The sequence below is a fragment of the Mastigoproctus giganteus genome, chromosome 10, assembly GCF_048544385.1.
Source record: "Mastigoproctus giganteus isolate SK-2022 chromosome 10, ASM4854438v1, whole genome shotgun sequence".
Lineage (NCBI taxonomy): Eukaryota > Metazoa > Arthropoda > Arachnida > Uropygi > Thelyphonidae > Mastigoproctus > Mastigoproctus giganteus.
In genome coordinates this window covers 168699426-168720744 of record NC_143584.1, presented here as the reverse complement: position 1 = coordinate 168720744, position 21319 = coordinate 168699426, and the positions used below count along the sequence as shown (strand labels likewise).

Sequence of the window (21319 nt, the reverse complement as noted above, 5' to 3'; positions counted from 1 at the left end):
CTCAGGCATTGTCTGCAGTAGACAATGAGAAAAATTTTACGTTGAGAAACTTTTGGAAATCTTACAATATTTACCATGCCATCTTAAACATTAAGAAGGCCTAGGCAGAAATTACTAAGAGTTGTTTAAATGGCACATGGAAGAAAATATGTCCATGGCACATAAAAGGCTATGAAGGATTTGATTGAAAAAGACAAATCATATGAAGAGGTTACAGAGAAGATTGTAAAGGTGCAGAGCTACTTCAGTTGGAGGTTGATGCCAAAGGCGTAGAGGAGTTAATTGCAGGCAGAAATAGTGAAAGAAGAAAATGTATGACGAAGCTCAAGATGAAACAAATGAGCAGCCGAGGCGTTTCATCGCCAGAGAGATGGCAATGGCATTTTGTGAAACTGCATCGGCAATGGCGAGGTTTGAGAAGATGGATCCTGACAGCGAACGATTCTTAAAATTTAACAGTGGGGTGAATGATATGCTTATCAGATGAAGACTTTGATTCTGGCAATGATACTTGAGAGGTAAAACGTTATGTCTCCTCTCTTTTTTTGTAATTTTATAATTTTGAAATTTTTTTTAAATTGCATGCTTTCGTAATTTTTCCTGCACATGAGATAAATTAAATTGAATAAATACAATAAATAATTATATTAACACGTCATCAAACATTTCTTTTTTGATTCAATCAATTCAGTGAGCACAGTTGGAGTGGTGCACAAGCATGGGGGAAATTCCCCGACTTACGTAGATTTCCTGCATACATAGAATAGAAAAAAAACAGCGATAAATTATAAAATAAAATAAAAGCGTTAAAATACAATATGATAAAAGCATTAAAATACAATATGATAAAAGCGTGAAAAAAAAACAGAAGCTTTCGACACGAAGTACCTCTTCATCAGCTAGTTGGTGAATAGTGTACTCCAGTATATATTGTTGGTTACAACAGTAAAAGTCAGCCGAGCATGATCATGTATCATGAGTCTGGTGTTGATAGAACAGAATCATCGCACTGCAATACAGTACATTCCATAATAGGGTGCAAGTGCACTCCCCTCGTGTGATTCCAAATACTATTATTGGTAGCTATGTGCGGCGCCTCAAGCCATGAGTGTTGGCAGTAATCACGTGAATAGTTGAAGATTTGAATATCCTGTCGGGGATCAAGATTGTGCTGCTCAACCCAATAATGCTCGATGACTGCGAAGCGTTCAAAATTAGTGGTTCACAGAGCCACCTCAAATTCAGAAACCCAGTCTTTCAATCTTCTGCCAGACTCACCTACATAACACCTCCCACAATCCGGACACGTAATGCGGTATACGGAACCACTCCGTAGGAAAGGAGGAACAGGTGTTTTCACCTTAGAAATAATAAACTTTAATCTCCTCCCTGGAAGTTGCACACATTGTATATGATGGAGACGTAAAATTCTAACAAGACATTCCAATACACCCGGATAATAGGGGATGTAGGCAGTAGAAATAAATTCATTGACACGAGGATGGTTAGATTGAGTAACAAATTCGTGTGCCCGAAACTGGCATATGTCTAGAACACGAGGAGGATAAATGCAATTCGAAAGCTCCACTCTAATTTTGGAAATCTCCAACTGCCCTTCACCAGTCGAACTCGAGTGCATCAAAGTGTGGGAGAATAAAGTGCGTGCAGTGCTATGCAAATGACCATGGGCATGTGCAGACCCATAATTGGTAAATCGGAATGCACACATTAGCTTCCTAAAAACGGAAGTTACTAAACGCGAAACCATACATTGGACTAACACATCTAGAAAAGGAAGGGTATTAGCAACCTCTAGTTCAATCGTAAACTGAATGGCAGGCAAAAGGGAATAGAGATATTGCAGCAGTCGAGATTCCAATCCCTGAATGACAATGGCGAAAATACCGTCAACATAACAACGCCAGAGAGTGATAAGAACAGGTAAGTTAAAGAAAATCTGACTCTCAAGTTCCACCATGTCGATATTGGCCACGTAGGCCTAACAAGGGCACCCATAGCTGTGCCCTGTATTTGGCAAAACAGAGAGTCATTGAACATGATCATGCCCCCCATTAAACACAGATTGAGAGTGGTAGAAATATCTGTAGAGAGCGAGGTTCTGTCTCCTAAAGTGGCATCCCTGCTCAAAAGATGTCTTGCACAGGCAATAGCCTGTTGTACAGGAACAGCAGGCCAATTTACCAATTATGGGTCTGGCACACCCCTGGTCATTTGCATTTTATTGCTCGCACTTTATTCTACTGTGCTTGGATATACTCTAGTTCGACTGGTGACAGGAAATTGGAGATTTCCAAAATTAGGGCAGGGCGTTCAAATTGCGGTTTTCCACCTCATGTTCTAGACCAGCGTTTCTCAAACTGTGTTCTGCGGAACACTAGTTTGAGAAACGCTGTTTTCTGCTAAAAATCGTAATTAATAATTAATAATAATTAAAAAAATAATAATAAATTAAGAAATTTTGCATATTTGTAGTGTACACTATTTTTCTATCATTATAATATTTAACATAGCTTTTTTTCGGTTATTAATATACTGTTATAGACTAATAATTAAATAGACCATGGAACACTATTTTCACGGACTTTGCATAGAGAAGTATGCGAAGAGGTAATTGGCATCTACGAAAAAGTAGCAATGTGGTGATCTAGTATGGCATTCTTCATTTAAGCTGGAGTACATGGGTTGAAGGAGAGGAGGAAGCGAGTCGATATCATAACTAAACTCACTTCCTTGCATAAATTTTTTTAATAATTATTAGTATTTCGAAATATTATCGTTAAAATATGTGACCATGGATTTGTGGTTGAAAAAAGGAACTTTAAAATGAGAAGCAAAGCACTTCTAGTAGTGCAACTGTGGTCGATGAAAACGAACACAATATTGTCACACTTCAAAGTGAGGATGAACAATCGCAGCCTTTTGTTACCCAAAAATCCGAAGTGAAAAAACAGAAACCAACTAATAAAAGACCAAAACGAAAATATAATGACAGCTTTTTGAATTTCAGCTTTATGTGTTGGAAATAAAGATGCTCCTGATGTACAGTGCATCATATGTAATAAAATATCAGCAACAATTCTTTGGCTCCCGCTAACCTTGTGTTTCTTAAGCGTTCCATGAATATGTTGTGAGATGAAAAGTGTTCTGTAACTGTTTTTGTTTGTTTGTTTGTTATTTGGTTTTTAGGAGCATTTGCAACTAAGGCCATATTGCTCCGGGATATGCGGTGGTCATTCCCTGACCTTTCCGCATCCTCCGTATTTGGTGGTGACGGGCTCGAACCCCGGTCTAATCAAGAAGCGTATGCTACACACTGCTGCTCCTTCCCACCTGGCTACGGAGGCGCCTTGTTCCGTGACTAAAAAAGTTTGGGAAACACTGTTCTAGACAGACGTGCGCTTCAGGCTCACGAATCTGTTATGCAAACTAACCCTCCTCACATCAATGAATTTATTTCTACTGCCTACATCCCCTATTATCCAGGTATATTGGAACGTCTTGTTAGAATTTTGAGTGTCTCCATCATATACGATGTGTGGAAATTCCAGTGAGGAAATTACAATCTATTATTCCTAAGGTGAAAACACCTGTTCCTCCTTTTCTAAGGTGTGGTTCCTTATACTGCATGACGTGTCTGGATTGTGGGAGGTGTTATGCAGGTGAGTCTGGGAGAAGACTGAAAGACCGGGTTTCTGAACATGAGGTGGCACTGCGAACCACTAATTTTGAACGCTCCGCAGTCGCTAAGCATTATTGGGTTGAGCAGATAATCATGATTGCCGACGGGATATTGAAATCGTCGACTATTCATGTGATTACAGCCATTGCTCATGGCTCGAGACACTGAATATAGCTACCAATAACAGTACTATGAATCACACATAGGCAGTTGCACCCTATTATGGAATGTACTGTATTGCAGTGTGATGAGCGCTGGTGATCGTCACGTGTACATAATTCTGTTCTTCCAACACCAGACTCGTAATACATGATCATGCTCAGCTGACTTTTACTGTTATAACCAACAAAATATACTGGAGTACCCCATGAACCGACATGCTGATGAAGAGGCACTTCGTGTCGAATGCTTTTATCATATTGTATTTTAATGCTTTTATTTTATAATTTATCTGTTTTTAGTATTCTATGTATATATTATTTATTTTAATAAAGTTATTTTAATCAGATAATCGGTTGTCGCTAGAAACTTGGTATGATATGCAACCCGAAGCGCAAGGCCAGTTTCCCAATGTCCCATTTAGTGTATGGTGTTACTGTCAGTGTGTAGAAATTGTTTATGTCTGAAGCCTATAACAGACAACATTTGTGCTTTGCACATCGGTGTAAAGCTCATCGTACTATTCCCAGGAGTTTTAGATTAAAGGAACTGTTCTTCTGTGACCATATGAGGGGTGACTGTTTTGGCTTTGGTTTAAAAACTTTGGGAATCTGAATCGGTAGTTTTCAACAAGAATTGAAAAGGATCATCACGAACAAATCCAGACTCATGCAAGAATTAAGAGGTCTGGTCCCTCCTCCTATATATTCTACAGTGGTACGTGTTTTGTGTTCCCAAGCCCTATGTGTAACGGAAGTGTATCATGTATGTGAGCAGCATAAATTTAATGCTTTATTACGAGAAGCATATACTGCTAGGAACACACATATGAGAGATAACTCGCAGTTTGTTTTGAATGAGTAGCAAACAATTATCTAAGGAGCAAAGTAATATCTTAGCCTCAGCATGAAGTTTGCAGTCATTCCCTCTAAACCTCCCATCATACATTTGCCTATAGGTGTGAAAGCATCTCTCGACAAGCTGCCTGAAGAGACTGCTAACTTAATTCACTTTAAAACAGTATCTATCTGAACATGAGGTGGCGCTGCAAACAACTAATATCACTAACAACCTCAGACGATGTCAACAAGAAGCTCTTTCTTCTTTGGCAAAGACAACATTATTGTAATCTTGCCTGCAGATAAGGGGTGGCGCACTGTTGTCCTGGACAAGTCAGAGTATATTCGTAAAGCTCTCGCTCTATTACAGGATTGGGAGGTTTATGAAACTGTGCAAGCCTCCCCTGTGAAAGTGTTGCAGAAGTTGGAAGCTAAAGAAAATAAACTTGTGCATTCTCGGTTTTTAGCTAATAAGATTACAAAGAATGTTCGCTGGAAGTTTCATGCGACAGTTTGTCGATTCCCACAGTTTTATGGCCGTTGGTTCTTATTGTCATACACCCACGTATGAACTTTCTAAATATGTTGTCAAGTTATTAGCACCCCCTGTTGGGAAAACTGTTTACACTGTTTCCATACGCATTTTCTCCGTATTATTAAAGATTTTACTATTTCTGAGAGCAAGGTCATGATCTCCTTTGGTGTGGTTTCTCTGTTCATTTCTGTTCCTGTACAACAGGCTATTGCCTGTGCGAGACGTTTTTTGAGCAGGGAGACAGAACTTTGCTTTCTACAGATATTTCTACCACTCTCAATCTGTGTTTAATGGGGGCATGATCATGTTCAATGACTCTGTTCTGCCAAATACAGAGCACAGCTATGGGTGCCCTTGTTAGTCCTACATGGCCAATATTGCCATGGAGGAACTTGAGAGTCAGATTTTCTTGAACTTAGCTGTTCCTATCACTCTCTGGCGTCATTATGTTGATGATATCTTCGCCATTGTCATTCAGGGATCGGAATCTCGACTGCTGCAATATCTCAATTCCCTTTCGCCCATCGTTCTGTTTATGATTGAACTAGAGGTTGCTAATACTCTTCCTTTCCTAGATGTGTTAGTCCAATGCATGGTTTCGTGTTTAGTAACTTCCGTTTTTAGGAAGCCGATGTGTGCATGCCAATTTACCAATTATGGGTCTGCACATGCCCCTGGTCATTTGCATAGCACTGCATGCACTTTATTCTCCCACACTTGGATGCACTCGAGTTCGACTGGTGAAGGGCAATTGGAGATTTCCAAAATTAGAGTGGAGCTTTCAAATTTCAGTTATTCTCCTCGTGTTCTAGACATATGTGAGCTTCACGTACACGAATTTGTTACTCAATCTAACCCTTCTCAATGTATTTCCTGTCAATGAATTTATTTCTACCACCTACATTCCCTATTATCTGGGCATATCGGAACGTCTTGTTAGGATTTTGTGTCTCCATCATATACAATGTGTGCAACTTCCAGGGAGGAAATTACAGTCTATTATTTCTAAGGCGAGAAATACCTGTCCCTCCTTTCCTACGGAGTGGTTCCGTATACCACATTATGTGTCTGGATTATGGGGGGTGGGGTGTTATGTAGGTGAGTCTGGCAGAAGACTGAAAGACTGGGTTTCTGAACATGAGGTTGCTCTGCGAAACAGTAATTTTGAACGCTCTGCAGTCGCCAAGCATTATTGGGTTGAGCAGCACAATCTTGTCGACTATTCACATGATTACCACCAGCGAGCACAATCTTGTCGACTATTCACATGATTACCACCAGCGCTCATGGCTTCAGGCACTGCACATAGCTACCAATAATAGTATTTTGAATCGCACGAGGTGAGTCCACTTGCACCCTATTATGGAATGTACTGTATTGCAGTGCGATGACGATCATCATGTGTACGTAATTCTGTTCTACCGACACCAGACTCGTGATACAAGATCATGCTCAGCTGACTTTTACTGTTGTAACCAACACTATATACTGGAGTACACCATTCACCGACTACTAGCTGATGAAGAGGCACTTCGCTGCAAAAGCTTCTGTGTATTTTAATGCTTTTATCATATTGTATTTTAACATTTTTATTTTATTTTATAATTTATCTCTGTTTTCAGTATTTTATGTATATATCATTTATTTTAATAAATTTATTTTAACCAGTCAGTGCCATCGCTATAAACTTGTATGGTGATTTCAAAGATATTAATTAGTGATTTTCTAAATTTAAATTTAATTCATTCATTTTAAATCATTAATTTATTTAATCGAATTAATGATTTTATATTTTATCAGAAAACTTAAATTTCTTATTCGGTTTTCACCGTCTTGCCATCGAGACAAAAGTTCTTTCATATTCCACGATTTTGGTTAGCTTATGTTTAAAATTTCTTCCAATGGTATAATTTTCTTTATTTAATTTAAAATCGCTCTGTTGCATTAATACCTTGTCATAAGGTAATTTTTTTACTTTCGATTCTGATTCCTTAAAATTCTTGGCACTTCAACATGATCTTAATTTTATTTTCATAATTTCCTTCACAATATTTCAAATTAGCAATAGCACTGATAGTTCGAATAATTAATTTATCTGCATTTACCATAGTGATTCTGTAAAGCTTCTGAAAGGTAAGAGAGCTCCTGCAAGATGTTGATCATTAGTGCTAAATGGTTAACAAATTAAAGATTTAAAAGTCGATTTAATAATCCAGAATATTTAACTTCTGATTCAAATGTTTGCACAAATCGTGATAATTTCTCCAACTTGCAATTGCCGTCCACAAGCTAGAAGTTGCTCATCGTGGCCTGAACACATGACCGATCTTTATATTTTCCACATTAAGTCCTTTAGCAATCATCCTTAATTTGCACTGGTTTTTGGAGATTGGTGATGCAGTTTTTTTTTTTTTTTTTTTTTTTTAATTATTGCCTATATGCCATTATATTTTAGAACATTTTCTACACAGTGAAAGCCTCAATGAAGTTTCAAAATCTGCCAACATTTCACCTTCGTGAAGTTTATATAATAGTTGCCTCAACCCCCTCAATGCCAGCAGCTACTGTTAATATATTAGTCCGTGTATCCCCCACAAGCTAGCAGTTTTCTGACCCGCCTAACTCTGCCTCGATAGCATTAGCAAATATTCTTGCACCCTTTCTATTTAAGTGTATCCCATCCCTGTAGAAGCAATCTCTCCTTTTAACAAGCACAGACCAGGCTGAGAAAAATTCTACCACTTGAGCCTTGCACAATCTCTCCAGGGCTGAACTGATCACCAAGGCTCTCATCATATACTCCCTCCTATCGTGTCTAGGCAGAATTGCAGACACTTTCAAATTTAGCCCTAACTCGTGACTTTTTTTCAACATTGACCTTTACTCGTTAAGTAAGTCCGCATATCTACACTTAATGTCATTAGTTTGTGCCCTTAAAAGAACTGCTCTACAAGTCATCAACTTTTGCTCCTGGCAGACGTACCCTGGTCCTATTCCATATATCCCTTTTGCACAATACATTTCTCGTTTCCCTGACAATTCAGTCACCGACAATAACTAGCTCCTGTGGGACCAGCTCATTCTGCCCTGATGATTGCTGCTGTGCTGCCCGATGCACAAGAGTGAGCTCTGGCATTGAGTTGGGTAGCTGAGAGCTTAATGGCTCCTCCCCATTTTAATTCTTTCGAGGGCATCTACCCTACACCCACCTCGAACTCTCATAGAAGCCCATCAGAACACCGAGTTGGCACCTAATTCCTTCACGCTCGCTGCATTCAGCACACACAAACACATCCTCCTCCTTGGCTAGATCCAGTTCCATTCCAGAAAGGTTCGCAAAATTGCAAAATTCATCCCCTTCGGTTCTCTCCTGAGCCACAGCACTTCTGCTTGTTGCTTTGCTGCTCTAGTCTAGGGCATGATTTATGTTTAAATACAATTTAATTAACAATGAAAATTAATAAGATTAAATATTTAATTGATAATACTACACTAAGCTAACAGATTCCTAATAGTGCTACGTATTACACTATTTAGTTTTACGTTATACCTTATGTTATCAAGTTCGATATATGCTATGCTATTCTGTATAGGTCTAATATACAACAACAATGGCAGCAAGTTTCAAGCGGTACAAGATTCTATGGAAACTGATTAGTAACCCACAAAAAATTCAAAATACAATCACCAAGGGTGTCAAGACTAATATTCAAGATTTCTAAGAGGTACAAGCTAAAGATTATAATGATTTATGCACCAACATCGAGCCATGATAATGAAGAGGTTGAAGAAATGTACACTGAAATTGAGAGTCTTCTAGATGAGCAGAAAACCCACTACACTATTACTATGGGGGACTTCAATGCTAAGGTTGGAAAAAGGCAAAACAGTGCAGAAAGAGGAACTATAGGAAATTTTGGAATTGGTGAAAGAAATAAAAGAGGTGAAAGACTTGTGGAATTTGCAGAATCTCAAGGACTGTCAGTAATGAACACTTTTTTTCAAGAAAAGGGTGAACAGAAAGTGGACATGGAAGAGTCCAAATGGATTAACAACTAATGAAATCGACTTCATCCTCACTAACAGAAGATATATTGTGAATGATGTTACCGTCCTGAATAAGGTAAATGTTGGAAGTGATCACAGAATGGTAAGATGTACACTTGATGTAGGAAAGGAAAGGAAAAAAACTGACTCGAGTAAATAATACAAAGGTCTTTGAAATAACAGAGGAGGAGAAAAAACAGTATGTACTGGAACTTAAGAACAAGTTTGAGCTTCTGCAGACTGCTCGGGACCAAGATATCGACGAGGAATATTACAACTTTCTGAAAGTGATAAAGCCCAAGAAACCTATAGGGAAACAGAAATCCAAAGAAGAAAAAATTAGTCAAGAAACACTTGTCATGATGAACCAAAGACGACAAATGAAGAGCAAGAAAAACACTTACAGGGAGAAAATTGAGTATACTGAGTTATGCAAAGCCATTAGAAAGAGACTCAGAGAGGACATAAGAAGATTTAACACAAGAAAAGTAGAACAAGCATTAAGGGAAAACAAAGGATTTAAATCAGCAGCCATGAGCAGTAATACAGAAAGACAAATGATACTGAAACTGAAGAATAGCGATGGTGTACTTATAAACAGCAGAGAAGGCATAATTCAAATAGCAGAAGACTACTATAGAGAATTATACAAGGAGCGAGGGAATGATACCAACAGTGGGGAACATGGATTGCAAAGTAGCAACACATACGACATACCCGATATTCTTCCTGATGAGGTAGAACATGCAGTGAAGAAAATGAAGAATCGGAAAGCCCCGGGGGAAGATGAAGTTACTGTAGAGTTGTTAAAATTGGGAGGAAAAGACATAACACAAAAACTGGCAAGGCTCTTCACAAAGTGCATTAGAAAAGGTGTGACGCCTAAGCAGTGGATTAATGCAATCATAGTTTTGCTGCATAAGAAAGGAGATAAATCAGAAATTGGAAATTATAGACCAATTAGCTTGTTATCCCACATCTACAAGTTGTTCACAAGGGTCATTACTAACAGATTAGAAAGAATACTTGATGAAAATCAGCTGAAAGAGCAAGCTGGTTTTAGGACAGGATTCTCAACTATGGATCACCTTCATGTAATATCACAGCTAATAGAGAAAGCAAATGAATATAAAACACCATTATGCCTGGCATTTGTGGATTATGAAAGGGCATTTGACTCCATACAGCATAAGGCAATGTTTCGGGCACTGGAAAGACAAGGCATAGATACCCCATATATTATGATTTTGAAGAAAATATATGAGAGTGCTACATCCTTTATTAGACTAGACAAAGACAGTAGCAAATTTAAAATCGAGAAAGGAGTTCGACAAGGAGACACAATATCTCCGAAGCTGTTTACTGCTGCCCTTGAGGAAGCTTTCAGAAGATTAGACTGGTCGCAGAAAGGAGTCAATGTGAACGGAGAGTACCTAAACCATTTACGATTTGCAGATGACATTGTGGTTATAAGCCACGATCCCAAAGAATTAGAGGAAAATCTTAATCAGTTATGCACAGTTAGTAAGGATTTTGGACTAAAGATGAATATGGCTAAAACAAAAGTAATGATGAACAAGTATGCCACGGAAAGGGAAATAATGATTGAAGGAGCAGTAATTGAAAAGGTGGAGTCATATACTTATCTGGGACAAGTTACTAGCTGTAATAATGATAAATGGCTGGAAGTCAAGAGAAGAATAAATTTTGGATGGATAGCATTCAGGAAATATAGTCACATACTGAAGAGCAATATCCCAGTTTGTCTGAAACGTAAAATAATGAATCAATGTATACTCCCCACCATGACTTATGGAAGTGAAACTTGGGCACTCACCAAAAGAATGGAAGAGAAGCTAAGAACTACACAGCGAAGAATGGAACGAATTATATTGGGAATCAGACTGGTAGATAAGAAGAGAAACACATGGATTAGACAGCAAACTCAAGTAAAGGACATTCTTATCAAAACTAAAGAACTAAAATGGTCTTGGGCAGGACACATAGCTCGAAGACATGATGACAGATGGACTAAGAAAATAACAGAATGGTACCCAAGAGGAGCTAGAAGAAAACCTGGAAGACAAAGGCGGAGATGGATAGATGAAATTCATGAGTTTTTGAGTAGTAAATGGATGGCCAGTGCTCAAAACAGAAGGAACTGGAAAGTTGCTGGAGAGACCTTCATCCTGCAGTGGATTGAAAATGGCTGATGATGATGATGATGATGAACCCACAAAATGTGTCTAAATTCAAAATAAACTAAGGAGTGTGACTAGGACTAGAAAAAAGCTACTTCTAGAGATTAAATTAATATGACAATCATAGGTGTGCACAGCCTAAAACAAGAAGGGGCCAACCACATTTGGATCCCCTCATAAAAAATAAAACACTTTATTTTTAAATAAATATATTTTTATAAATACAATTTTGTATATACATTAAGATCCCCGTATCCGTGGATATAAGCGAACACCTGCTGAACCCATATATAACATGATTTTCATGTACACACATACGTATAATAAAGTTTAATTGATAAATTAATATTGCTATTAATATGCTATAAATTAATATTGCTTGTACATAATAATAGTAAATTGCTATTGGTATTATCGTAAATGCAATTAGATTGAGTTTATAACTGATTCCACAAGCAGAAACACAACTGGAAATTGTTTTTATGGTAGTGACCTCCAGAAATGTGCTTTAGTAAATTGTGAGCTAGTGAGGTGTTAATAGCGTGTTTCTGCCATTACGGTGTTGTTTATTCAGTTGATACACGCACGCAGCTTTGTTTATGTGTATCAAGTGTGCCTCTTCATTTTGAAATTGTGCTTTATCTCCTAAAAATGAGTAAAATACTTAAAAGGTATGAAAAGGAAACGTCCTGGTGAGGACACTACAGATTCAGAGAGAAAAAGAAAAGCAATATTGATAGACAGAGCAGCCTGGGTCAAAAATTCTTACCCGGGAAAATTTGTAGCAGCCTCATACTAGCGTTTATGGCCAAAATCACACCGGCCTTCATCGTCTTCTGGCCTCTGGCCCCACCAGGGTTTTCCCGGTAAGGCTATTTTTCTCTACTGACAGAAGCGAATTGGCCTCTGTCAATAGAGAAAAAATATGAAATTGTGAAACACTTTGAGCAAAATGAAAGAAGACGTGCAACAAGCGTAAATGAGGCAATGCTGAGAATTAGAAAGAATGCAGAGAAAATAAAAACAACTTGCACAGCAGGAACAACTCAAAGTGTAACAAAATCCATTAGATCAAGTCACAAAGACAAAGGATTGGAAGAGTTGAAATGGCTGTCATCTGGATAGAAGGTCAAACAAAAAACAAGTCTGCTTATGATAGAAGCAAAAGCATTAGCAATATTTTCTTACGTAATAATTACCGTAATAAAATGCATATTTTATTATGATTATTTCTTGTGTTTGGTAATGTTTTGGTTACAAATGCATGTTCAATCTTGGGTGGTCAGCATCTAACCCTATTTTTTCATTCATTTTTTTCCCATGGTTAACTGCAGGTAACTGAATCAGTGGATATGGAGGCACAACTGTATATTAAAATTTTTATTTCTTTAAAAAATAAATTTATATAATAATTTCTTTAAAAAACATATACAGGTAACCCTAGTATAACACGATAGTTTGGTTCCTACAAAATCTTTTGTAATGCGAAACCATGTTATACGGGACTAAGAACCAGTGGAAAAAGGGAGTAAAGAATGGAAAAATTAATGGAATAATTAATTTTTATTATAATAATTAATTACTACTATAAAAATGGAATAATTTTTATAGTGGTAATAACTTGATATTTTAACTTTATTTTTATAACAGTAGTAACTTAAATAGTAATAACTGAACAAACATCTTACCTTACAAACTGTGATATTTATATGTCAGATAATGTACATTAATTTAATATTCTTCCTCTTCATCACTGGTAAGCACAATCTCTTCTGCAGCATCCAGATATTGTGTACCTTCTGCTCTCTTTAAAAGTCACAAACTATACACTTTGAAGTCACAATTTTTTATGGTCTCAAACAAGCACAAAACCTAACCCAGGGATCTTCCAACAAAATACAGTGCACCTCGACTTAGATACAAAGCATAAATTTAACTTTATTACCTTACCAATTAATAAAGTTAAATGATACGTGAAAATCAGAAGAATATTTTCCAGTTAGCAAAATAAAAATAAATTTACGCTTACGTACATAGTTTAATTAATATGTACTGTAATATGTACATACTAATTGATAATTCTGTTCACTGACTTTTTTTTTTTTTTTTTTTTTGGTTGTAAAATTTAAAACAGTAAAAATGATAAGCAACTAATAACAAAGAACAGGGCACACACAAGTTGCAACAAACATGATACACACAAGTGAGATATGGAATAATGAATTTCTGAAAATTTATCTGTTTTTTATATGATTGAATATTTTGTGGAAGAGGAAGCACATTTCACCATAATAACATGAAAACCCACAGAATTCCAGCTATCGGTACTATAGCAAATGCAAGATCGAGTTTTACTAAACATTTGTAATTGATTACACTAACAGAAAAGACCAATAAACCGGGAACTGCAAATTGTTTTTATTGTTTTATGGTAGTGCCCTCCAGAAATGTGCTTTAGAAAAATACCACGAAGGCTATTAAAACAACTAGCAAGTCAACAGTGGGGATTCACAAAATGGAATGGAAACATTGAAAATTACATATAACATAATGGCAGGGTTTTCCCACAATTCTCAAACTGGGTTAGAGCGAAACAGTGATGTAGAAGTACCGTGTTACATGGGGTTTGCCTATACATTAAAATACATTATAATAGTTCGTAACTAATAAATATTCAACCTTTTTAGGTTTACAATGTTTTTAGGTCTATTTATTTATTTATTATAATAATATTCTAAGTTCAAAAGGAACAAAGGCGACAAAGACGAATTTGTCACTTACTTCTACAATGACTGCAGCAGTTAAATCCTGTTCCACATATGAAAGCAATAAGTAGTTCGACCGTTCTTGCATCATAACGCTTCTTAATTTTGTTTTTATATGACTCATTTTGAAAAAGTTTGTTCAGGAGTGCAACTTGTAACACCTAAAACCTGAAAGTCGTATGTCACTTTTGTGAAATTTGGATATAATTTATATCGATCGGCATCAGTAAGCTACTTGCTCCAGGTTAAAAGATTTTTGCAGTTTAGATGATTAGTGGCTTTTAACAATGATATTTCTGTCTGTAAATCCATCAAAGATAATTGAAAACAGTTGCAGAGTATTTCCATATATTCAGATGCAAGGTTTAATTCAAGGAGATTCCCCCATAGCTTTGATTACTAGGATTATTTCTTGATTAAATTTGCTGTGTACAGGATTCATTAGGGTATCAAGAAGTGGGAAATAAAAATTCATTCATAAATCTTCTTCTAAATTTTCAAAGTGATGTTAGGTATTTCCATTTCAGAGGGCCCCTGTCCCCCCCTGTGCAGGGGGCCCTCTGCTTATTATTATTATTAGCCATACGGTGCAAGGAAGCCTGAGGCTTATGCTGCACCAGCCAAAAGAGAGAGAGAGAGAGAGAGAGAGAGAGAGAGAGAGAGAGAGAGAGAGAGAGAGAGAGAGAGAGAGAGAAGTAGAAGGGAATCACCAAGAAAAAGAAGAATGAATATATCCAGCTCAGGACCCTGGATGTGCCAAGCCCATATTCTTATTAAATTTCTTTTTAAAAAATTCTAGTCCTTTGTGTTGTTGTGATCCATATTAGCAATTTCTTTCAGCATAGTAAATAGAACATTGTAACTCCTTCTGTGCCAAAGAATTTGATGACCAGGGGAAGAGAGGGTGGAAGAGGAGGAATGGAGGAAGATAAAAGTTTATTTTGTGATAATGTTCCATGTCGTATTCATGCACTGTATTGTTATTATCACATCATACAATAAATCACAAAAATATATAGAAAGCAGAATAATATTATAGATGATTGGATAGATAAATGAATGGATGGGAATAGGTAAGCTTCTTGGTAGGTAGGGTGATGGGTAGATAGGCTGATGGATGGTACAGAATACAACTGGGGTGCAAATTTTAAGTCTCACCTAGGGCACATGAAACTCTTGCACTGGCTCTGTCTACACCACACTAAAACTCATCCTCGCATCTTTTGCCAAAATGGCCCAGAAAGTTATGCGAACATTGACTGTACATCTTCTGACTTCCACATGTTTAATTTGGTGAAGGACAATATTCATGACCATTTCAGTGACAGGTGAAATCAAAGGACATTCAAAACTGGAACACATCAGTAGTCTGTTGAATTTTATCAAACTAGATTTAAGAATTGGATTCAGTAGTGAATGTGTTCAGCATGGCAGGGCCTATAAAAGTAAACTGTGCATTCTCTGATTGGTCTGCTGTTTGATGGAAGAGAACACCTGAGTCTCCAAGAAATTAAACCATTCCATGCACCCATTACCGACTAATTTGGTCATGGTGTTAAAAAAAAAAAAAGTTCCTTGTACTATAAGTGAAGGCAGTCTCACTGACATAACTGATTTGTCATGGAACACCGCCAATGATTTCTTCATAGCAGGCAATAGGAATCTGTGTCCATTCCTCCTTCAGTGCAGTCTCCAGTTCAGCTATAGAAGAGGGATGTCTTTCTTATGCCCTGATCTGTAGTTACAGTTCATCTGAAATGTGTTCTATCAGAATTATCTGGATTTTGGATTGACCATGTGGGTTGCTTGAGTTTTCAAATCAGGTTGTTTTTACACTGCTAGCTATTATGGGATGCAGGCATTTCCATAGAACTGCCAAAGTGTGAGCACTTTCCCAGGATGCCAGTGTACTAATCAGAACTGATGGTGTTTGGCATTACAAGCAACGGTCCAAGTGCATATCACAAGAAGCAGCCCCATACCATAACCAGTACACGAGCAACCAGCATTTCAGGAAAGCTCCCGATACTGTTGCACATGGAAGACTGCTGCACAAACCAGAGCAGCAAGGCACCAAGGGCAAGTTGCCGCCATGGACAAAAGAACGGCTGAATGGGAAAAAAAAAGAGAGCGGCAACCAATGGACACCGCTCCTCGTGGACCAAGGTTATTAGTGGAGTCCCCCAGGGTTTGGTGTTGGGCCCATTGTTGATTTATATACATCCACTCCCTGACTTACGTAAGGGTTGCGTTCCGCAGAACTCTTGTAAATCGGAATTTCCCTAAATGCTTACGCAGCACTCCCAACTATGCACGCTGAATTTGATTGAAGCAAAAAAGAAATGTTCGATGAACATGCAAATAGAATTATTTATTCAATTTTTTTATCTCATGTGTACGAAAAATTAAAATGTGTACAAAATCACAAAAATTTCAAAATTATAAAATTACAAAAAGAGAGAGGAGACAGGCATAACATCAGCAAGTTTTACCTTTCAAGCATCACTGCCAGAATTAACTCTCCAGCTGATAAGCACATCACTGCAGAAGTTGAGGGCTGTGAAGATTTAGAAGGGGTTTTTTCCAATACATCACAATATTTCTTCGCAGTTGCAGAATCGGCACTGGCGACTTCACTGCATACTTTAATGTTTTGGAAACCAGCGCAATGCTTGAACCTATTAAACCACCCATTTCTTGCCACGAATATTATGGCTTGGGATTTGCCATACTTATCCTTAATATCTTTATAAATACTTCTTGCTTTTGCTTGAATGGCCATTGGACTCAGAGGCACTTGCTTCTGAATCTGATTTTCCATCCATATTATTAATAGCTTTTCCATCTTCAATATAGCACCTGAAAGCTGTTTTGTGATTACTGTTGATCTTAAATGTGTTGATCCTTTAACATGTTCTTTTATACGCACACTGTCCCTTAAAATAGTATTCACTGTTGAAGCAGCGAGATCTAATTCAGTGCAATAGATGACAAACTTTGGCCTGCTTCGTACTTCTTAATTATGATGACAATTAAGTCAATAAAACAGCAAAAATTTATCAAAAACTTAGTGTTTGCTGGAGCTGTAAATCTTCACCCACATATCCCATAATGCCATATATTACAGGCAATTCTTGCTTTATGAGTTCCCAGGTTCAAGAGTTTTTTTCTCCCAAGTATCAACAAAATTGAAAATATGAACATTAACTGGAAAAAAAAAAATGAATGTTAAACATTCATAAATACCGCAGTCCAAACCACATGTGTAGCTATACAGTGCAGTGTATCCAGCTTTACAATATTAATCAGTTCCAGAGCCACCATCATATCGTTAAAATATCGTAATGTAAACCCAATAACACATTGGTTTTTTGGTAATTCGTTTCAAGATCTCGGAAGTTGAAATTTTCGCTGTATAACTAAGCTATTTCTCTCTCTAAAATATCATTTTTAAGGTCATATAAAAGGTCCTGAGCGTGGTTTGTAAATTTTATTAGTTACCAATTCAAATCATTAAAATGCACTACACTTTCATCGTTATCATATGTTCCGTTATAAGAATCAATTTTAAACGCCTTTGTGATATTTTTCTAAATCACATTTCTGGAGGTCACGACCATAAAATAATAAAAACAATTTGCACTTTCTGGTTTATTGGGCTTTTCTGTTACTGCAAGCGGGTAGTAATTAAAAGAGATTACAGTATCTTGGAAACAAACATCTCTTGAAATATTTCTGAAGAAGATGACTCCTTGTGCAATAAACCAACGAGTGCCGAGCCAATAATGAGTGATCAACGAGTGTGCATTTAGTTGATGATGAAGAATAAACATTCTTTAACATTTGTAATCAATCATTGTTTAAACATTAACTAATTAGCTAACTTTCATTGTTGAGAACGTAACCCCTATTTTTAACCTTATGTCCATGGGAAATCAATTCCCATTTTATGAGCATGTGCTAGGAACAAATTAACTCGTAAAGTCGAGAACTACCTGTATATGGAGTTGTTACTGTGAATACTGACTAAAAACATCTCTGTTCAGGTCCTTTTGCCCTGCTTTTCACCCGCATGCACAACGTAGCTTTCTGCAAGCTGGAATAAACACTGTTATTATTAGAGGTAATGATAGTGAATCAGCACACAATATGCATAAATACTAGCATGAAACATAAGTAATAGAACATTTCATAAACATATCTCAATGGCTGGCAAAAAGAGTGAAGAAATAATATCCTGGAGAAAAGCACTAGGCAAATTTTCCCTGTTATATACACCACTGTCTAAAAGGTCTCTAGACACATCGGTTTCACATTGGCATTATTGCCACCACCTTCAATTGGTTTCCCTTTGGCCACTATTATAAACTCCACTCTTCTGGAGACGTTTTCCACCAATTAATGAAAGAGTGCAGTAGGTGTAGTCCTTTATTCCTGCTGTAGAACAGGGACCAATTGAGCTACTGGTCGGGTCACAAAGGAGGTTAGGCAGGCGAAAGCAGATTACGAGAAATCCTTGGCAAAAGATGCAAAGAAAAACAGCAAGGATTTCTTTACTTATATAAACTCTAAAAGGAAGGGGATGAAACTGATTGGTCCACTTCATAATAATGGTTCGACTGTTGATGATCCTGCTCAGATTGCAAACAAACTGAATGAGTATTTTGCATCTACATTCACACATGAGGAGTTATTAAGGTTTGAAAATGACAGAAGGTTATCAAATTGTATCAGGGTACTTAATGATTTTGTAATAACTGAGAGCAAAGTGGAGGAGAAATTGTTGAAGTTAAACATAAGAAAGGCACCTGGGGTGGATGGGATCTATCCAGTTATATTAAAGGAGGCGGCAAAGAAACTAAGCAAACCCTTAGCCATAATTACGAGAGCATTCTTGGACTCAGGGGAGGCCTCCACGGACTGGAGATGTGCAAATGTATCCCCAATTCACAAAGGGGGTTCGAAGGGTGACACGAGTAATTACAGACCAGTTAGTTTAACTTCTGTTCCGGGTAAAATAATGGAGTCACTGGTTAAAGATGCATTGCAGGATCATCTAGACAAGACTGCAGCAATAATTCAGACACAGCATGGGTTTGTTTAAGGGAAAGTCTTGTCAGACAAATTTGATAGGATATTATGATGTGGTTACAAAGGAACTGGATGCAAAAAATAATTTTGATATCATATATTTGGATTTCAGGAAAGCTTTTGACACTGTTGCGCATGGAAGACTATTGTACAAATTGGAGCAGAATGGTATTAAGGGTAAGTTGCTACAATGGATAAAAGGATGGTTGAGTGGGAGAAGACAGAAGGTGGTAATTAATGGGTGCTGCTCTTCGTAGACTAATATTACTAGTGGAGTCCCATAGGGTTCGGTGCTGGGTCCTCTGTTGTTTTGTATATTTATCAATGATACTGATGAAGGTATATCAGGCTTAGTGTCGAAGTTTGCAGATGATACAACGGTTGGCAGGGTTGTTAATGACAGTAATGACAGTGTGCTACTGCAACAGGATCTAGATAATTTGGGCAGATGGGCTAAGAAGTGGCAACTGAAGTTTAACCTTGACAAATGCAAAGTACTGCATATGGGTAGAAGTAACCCCAGAGAAACGTACCAACTGTGTGGTACTACACTTAAGGTGGTAGAAAATGAAAAAGACCTGGGAGTAATTGTGCAGTCAGATATGAAGTTTTCTGAGCAATGCAGACAGGCTGCCAGGGCAGGTCATGGGGTTTTGTCAATGATATATAGGAATTTTGCTAGCAGGGAAAAGGAAGTGATTGTCCCTCTGTATAAGGCAATGGTCAGGCCATACCTTGAGCACTATGTACAGGTCTGGAGGCCTCATTTTAGGAAGGATGTAGATTTGCTTGAGCATGTACAAAGAAGGGCAACAAGATTGGTGAGGGGAATGAACGGATCCTCTTACCAAGAGAGGCTTAAGTTCTGCAAATTGCAGTGGCTGGAGACTAGGCACCTGCACGGTGATCTGACTGAGGTGTATAAGGCCTTGAATGAGTTGAGCACGCTGAATTCTGATGGGATCCTTCCACTTGTTCAGATTACAAACCTAAGGGGGCATAAATTGAAATTAAGAAAAGACAGATGTAGAATAGATGTGTGGAAATTTTCCTTTAGCCAGCGGGTGGTTAATTGCCGGAACAAACTTCCATCTGTCGTTGTGGAAGTTGATAGGTTAAATGAATTTAAGGAGGAACTGGACAGGCATTTGGAGGGAATGGTGTGATTTTTTTTTTTTTTGGCTGATGCTGCATAAGCTTATACACTTGCTTTCTTGCATCACATGCCACTATTACTACTACTACTGATGAGGGAAGTGTTGATCTATTCCTCACCTGACATTCCAATTCATCCCACAGGTCAAATCAGGACTCTGTGTTGGCCATTCCAACTTCTGTGTATACAAAAGTCACTCTCAAACAGCACTAGTGGCAAGTCATAGGGTATTATCCATAGAATAAACATGTACCAAAGAATTGACACATCGTCAGAGCATGAATTGACCAAAATGTTAAGGTAGGTGTTAGAGTTTATGATTCGCTGCACAACCACTAAAGGTCCTAGACCATACCATGAGAAACAGCCCTACACCACATGACCCCACTTCCTCCAAACTTTATTGTTGGCACAACGTGCTCTGGTAGCAGATTTTCTCCTTTACATCCACCTATCTGAATGGAATAGGGTGTGGCAAGATTTGCAACTCCATAAAACTGACTTCCACTGCTCTATGGGCAACCTATGGTGTTTATTGTAATGTGCAAGGTGATTGTGGTTGGTGATGTTTTGCTTATATAACACCGCTCTCCCATGAAAACCAAGGCTGTGGAGCTTCATGTGCAGTGTACAGACCTGTTGATACTGCCTGTCATGACTGTTGCATTATCCTTCCCAGTACCTCTGGTCACATGGAAATAGGCTATCAACAATTTCACAAACTGACAATCCAGTAATGTAATATCCCACAATAACACCCCTCTTGAAATTAGTCAGCCCTGCTCCGCATACCATAATAAGAATAACTAATCTGCATGGCTTGTAT

The 21319-nt window shown here is 37.7% G+C and overlaps 1 protein-coding gene across 1 annotated transcript in view; it reads right to left on the bottom strand.

Moving 5' to 3' along the window:
- Nucleotides 1-21319, bottom strand: part of LOC150079462 (zinc finger MYND domain-containing protein 11) — a 305480-nt gene that overhangs the window by 22220 nt on the left and 261941 nt on the right. The window lies entirely within an intron of this gene.